Raw genomic sequence first — 6,000 nt, 5'->3', positions numbered from 1 at the left:
TTCTCCCATGTAATTTATAGACCCTGAAAATGTGCGTCAAGGTGCCATGGTGGGTCTTTTTTATTCTTTTAAGGGAGTCGTGCAACGATTTTGTTTCGTATGCAAACATAACTGTGCGGTAATGAAATATTTCCAAGCAATATTATTTCCTGACTTGTTCATTTCAACTCATTCTTACAAAACTCTAGCAATAGTTTTTGATTTATCGATTAATTTTCTCAATAGTGATTAAATTCGGCGCGCGACAAATAAGGTCAGGAGTATGCTGTTAGCTAGTTGAATACATTGACAAAAAGCGAAAACCAATATGTTCGTCAAAATTCAAACATATGCGACTAACGGTGTCGTCCTGGATAGCCGACAGCAAATATTATGGCTTTCGCACAATTTGGGGTTTAGAAACTGCAGGAAAAACTTGGTGTTTCATTTGTAGCAAAGCATATGTCCCAGTAACAGCGTGATGCCTAACAATTTAAGACGCCATTTAAAATTATCAGATTCCATAAATACACCTAGGGTTTTTGTTTAAAATATAACCCTCTACCTTAAGCGACCTAATTTTTGTAAACGTGGCTATGTTATAGTCTATATTAACTTGATGTGTTCACATTTATACTGCATAGTATGGGCTCTTGTCGAAATACCAAATTTGTTGATGCGTTCGAACACTATGCGGCTTTGATTTTTGATTGCTAAGAAAACGCTTTACATTGTCCACTCATGACTCAACCCAGTGGGTGAGGGGTCGGCAAACTGTGGGCCGCGGCCGACATGTGGGCCTTTAAGCAATTTTTAGTGGGCAGCGAGCTATTGCTTAATATTTCAGTTTTATCATGTAGTTGTAAGCCGCGCGATAGCATTACATTCACTGCAATGTAACTTAAAAATGGTGTAAGAGTGTTTTTACTTTTGCTCTTTGTTGCATCATAGGGCCACCTTGCTCGCCATCCACCAAAAACTATACTTTATTGAATCGTTTAAGCCCAACGACGCTAGACATACTTTGACATGTTGGGCCGTGTCACTTATAAACGCTAGAAAGGATTTTGTTTATTCAATGAAATAACTCTTCACACTACATGGCATGCAATATGACTTACAGATTTAAGGTTTTGTGACGTAACTTTGTGGCGCCATTCGTTTTCCGTAGTGGACCTTCAACAGCTCTTGAAAGAGCAATTTGTGCCGCGATAAAAAAGTTGCTGGCCAATGACATAAGCCATCAATATTATTAATTTTTTATCTGTGGTTACGTCATCATTTACAAGGCCATCGCGAAGAAAAAGACAACCACCGTTGTAGTTCAATACAAAGTTTCGTTAAATAATTTTTCTTATATCTGGATAAATTGGACATGAATTTTTGTAAAGATTTACAGTTTGATACGCGATAAATTATATCGACTTTTTTTTCCACTGTTTGCCATATATGTTTGATCCTTTAATAAAACAATAACTTTATGTCTTGATCCTTTAATTAAACAATAATTTCATTTTAAAATATATATTCTCTCTTCCTTACCATCCCTGTACTTAGCTTTTTGAATTATGTGTTTTTCATTTACTATTTTCTACGTTTTTCTGCAAATATTAGCATACGCGTATATTTAGGAAGTCATAAAGGTCATGTTGCTAGTGGAGTCTCATCAACATTTTGCAGCTGAGATTTTTTCGAATAACTCTTTTCACATATTTTATTTTAGTAGAAAATAATTCAAAACATTTTAGGTCGTAAAACAAATCAGGGTTAAATTATAGGTGTTTATTAGTGTTTACCTATAATCATAAGAAGCTAAACCAAACAAGAGACGATTACAGTAGGAGCAGTTTTAACCACACAAATGTACCAGTAGCCGAAAACTTTATAAACTTTCAAGGCTAACAAACGTGAGTCAAAAAACACAAGCACGTGGCTAGCGTATACAGGTGCGGACTATGGAAAAATTTTCATAGATGACGTCACAAAGTTACAACAAAAAGTGACGTCATAAAGAGGTAACATTAAGAACGAAACATAATTCGTTTATTTATTTATTTCGGTTAGATAAAGATTACTTTCAATATAAAATTATCATTACAAAGATGTTATCAATTTAAGCAAAGCCAAATAAGCCTTATCGTTCAAGTTGCCATAACTTTTATTTGTGAGTTCAGCAAAAAAACGCATTTATGTAGGTAAAACCGGAATAAATTCACTTAAGGGGGGAAACGGCCACGCCAAATGCTTTTTCCATTTCTTGCCCATGGGCATAAATTCTCATGTGTGGTAAGAAGCGTCTAACGTTCTATTAAAATCAGAATATACCTATAGTTTAAGTAAAGTAAACAATTCAGATCAGAAATAAGATACAACCACGTCGTAGTGAATATTAAAGTCCTCTAAATCTAAACAATTGAATTAACACACAGCTAAGCGCTTCACAATCACTATTTTCTATCTTAATTTGCATAAGGACAAACACAATTACGTATGAATAGGTTTATTGTTAGACACCATATTGCGTCACAGAAGTTATATTGACCAAGGGATTGTTTTTATTCATGAGTGCACAATAAAGTCCAATGTAGAATCGAGCTAACCTTACGTTATTTTTGTAATACTTGTCAACCTGCACTTTCAGGAAACATCAAGTCATTTGTTGTTGGATGGTTCTGTGGTTTTGTTTTTGGAGGTTCTGTGATCCAGGTGAAAAGTTAATATCTAAGTGTAATATTTCATTGCAGTTATACAGGATTTCGAGTTGATGTAATTAGTAAGACCGAGTGTGTAATTAGGTTAAAATGCACATTATTCTGTGTGTACTTGTGCTTTTGACGACAGCAGAATTTTCTGTTGCTGTTTGGCATCGTCTAGACAACTTGGAATACTTCATTGAAACCAAAAATAACCTAAAATTTAGCGATGCTTCTTCGGCTTGTGTTAGAATGAACGGAACGCTTGCAATTGTTAAATCAGAATCGATTCAAAAGTTTCTAGCAACGCAATTACGACAAACGGAAGGTAAGTATAGACCCTGTCTTAAGCTACCAAGAAGGAATATACTGTATAAAACCTATAGTTTATGTCTACTCTAGACACACCGAGCACTCATTACATTGGGCTAAAGAGGATAGGTACGAACCGAAACTTTGAATGGTTGGATGGATCGCAATTATATCATCCACATTGGGCTCCCGGAGAGCCCAATGACTTGACGTTCAGTCAGGACTGTGCAGCAATGGAAAGTGGTCTCGACTACAGATGGATTGACATGCGATGCACCTTAAAAAGAAAGTACATTTGTCAGAGAAAATTCGGTGAGAGCTGATTCATTTTTTTTCTGATTAGCACTTATATATTTTAGAAACGTCTTTAAATACAGAACAACGCATTTCAATAAAATGTGCATTAAATCGACTAACTTTAACTTATACTGCTTACACCTATCACAAGCTTGCAAACTCAAAATAATTCGATATTTTTCTTTTAGTTATATTTGAAATACGAAATTAATCTGTTAAACGTTGAGCAGAAACATAATTCGTTTATTTTTATTTTTTTTTTTTTTCGGTTAGATAAAGATTACTTTCAATATAAAATTATTAATATAAAGATGTTATCAATTTAAGCAAAGCCAAATAAGGCCTTATCGTTTAAGTTGCCACAACTTTAATTTTTGAGTTCAGCAAAAAACTTGCATTTATGTAGGTAAAACCGGAAAAAACTACACTTAAGGGGGGAAACGGCCACGCCAAATGCCTTTTCCATTTCTTGCCCATGGGCATAAATTCTCATGTATGGTAAGAAGCGTCTAACGTTCTATCAAAATCGGAATATACCTATGGGTTAAGTTAAAGTAAACAATTCAGATAAGAAATAAGATACAACCACGTCGTAGTGAATATTTAAGTCCTCTAAATCTAAACAATTGAATTAGCACACCCCTAAGCACTCCAAGGCTATATCCTGAAACGTTCAATGTTTCAGGCTGCATCATTCTTCTAGTTGTGTTCAAAAATCAACAAAAAAAACTTACCCTTTCTTCGTGAAACTACTACACTTATTTAGCCTCTACAACAAACATGTGTAAATTATAAATCGACAAGTGTAAAGGCCTTGTGTATTTGCTGTAGATAGCTGCGTTCGTTCAGTTGTGATATGATAAATTTGCAAATATGCAAGACAAACGATGAGAGGTTGTTTGGCTTTTATCAAAGCTAATAGAAAAATTCACCCAGTAAACTCAAACGTTGGTTTTCGGTTTGACGTTTTTTGATTTCTATTTTAGCACGATCACTTCTTCACAATCACGCCTTTTTATATGAATTTGCATAAGGATAAATCGAAGTCAATTACGTATGAATATGTTTATTGTTAGACACCATATTGCGTCACAGAAGTTATATTGACCAAGGGATTGTTTTTATTCATGAGTGCACAATAAAGTCCAATGTAGAATCGAGCTAACCTTACATTATATTTGTAATACTTGTCAAACAGCATTTTTACGAAACATCAAGTCGTTTGTTATTGCATGGTTATGTGTTTTTTTTTTGGAGGTTCTGCGGTCCAGGTGAAAAGTTAATAAGTGTAAGATTTCATTGCAGTTATACAGGGTTTCGAGTTGATGCAATTAGTAAGATCGAGTTTGTAATTAGGCTAAAATGCACATTCTTCAGTGTGTACTTGTGCTTTTGACGACAGCAGAATTTTCTGTTGCTGTTTGGCATCGTCTAGACAACTTGGAATACTTCATTGAAACAAAAAATAAGCTAAACTTTCACGATGCTTCTTCGGCTTGTGTTAGAATAAACGGATCGCTTGCAATTGTTAAATCAGAATCGATTCAAAAGTTTCTAGCGACGCATTTACGAAAAACTGAAGGTAAGTATAAACCCTGTCTCAAGCTATTAAGCAAGAATGTACTGTATAAACCCTATAGTTCATGTCTACTCTAGACACACCAAGCTCTCATTACATTGGGCTAAAGAGGATAGGTACAAACCGAAACTTTGAATGGTTGGATGAATCGCAATTATATTACCAACATTGGGCTCCTGGAGAACCGAATGATTTGACGAAAAGTGAAAACTGTGCAGCAATGGAACGTGGTCCCGAATACAGATTGGTTGACTTGCGATGCACCTTAAAAAGAAAGTACATTTGCCAGAGAAACTTCGGTAAGGAATTTCAAGCTTTTAAACTAACATGCCACCATCTCATGTTTAACATAATTTGGATTGCAGAACCACACACTTCAACACAAGATGAGTTAAATACTCAGACGGCAACTTCTGGAACAAACAGCGATATCACGACGACTGGTTTTACAAACATCGCAGCTTCATCAACTCGCTTTACGTCTACAGGTTACTCGCTTTATGTTGTTTTAATAAATAAGTTTTAAAGCGTTTTTTAAGGCGAATAAAGATACATAGATTTTGGGCATCAGCGTGTAGCTTACATTTAGAACACAAATACTTTATAGTACAGTAGTACACTATTAGTTTGTGGCACGAAATAGGTAAGGTTTTTGAACAACCAGAATCCTACCGCATAATAATTGTCTCACTTGGTTTTCTTCTGTCTATTCAATTGTTATATTTGTAATGTTTGTAAATGGTGTATTCGTAGAAGGTTTATTGCTCATAGACGTAGAAGTGAATTGGAATGAAAGAACGGATAACACGCACGTTTATATAGGGCGCAGAATGCAATTACCATTCCAACGTAAACCATTCATTACTGCGCCTTCGGGACGCTAGCGAAATAGCAACGCGAGAAACGCGTCTACTGGGCGTGTACTGGGCGTGTACGTGCATGCTGCATGGCAGTAGATTCATAGAGTGAGACAACGAAATACACGTATGAAAATTACTACGGTGGTCTAACTCCATGACAAATATCGTTTTGAGTTCTATTACAGAGCGAAACAAACCGACAAACGACGCAATGATACATCAACCATCGCAACCAACTGTTATCAAATATACATCGCAATCAACTGTTAGCAAATATACA

The sequence above is a fragment of the Ascidiella aspersa genome, chromosome 2, assembly GCF_963924565.1.
Source record: "Ascidiella aspersa chromosome 2, kaAscAspe10.2, whole genome shotgun sequence".
NCBI classification, from domain to species: Eukaryota; Metazoa; Chordata; class Ascidiacea; order Phlebobranchia; family Ascidiidae; genus Ascidiella; species Ascidiella aspersa.
Note: the sequence above shows the minus strand (reverse complement) of the source record.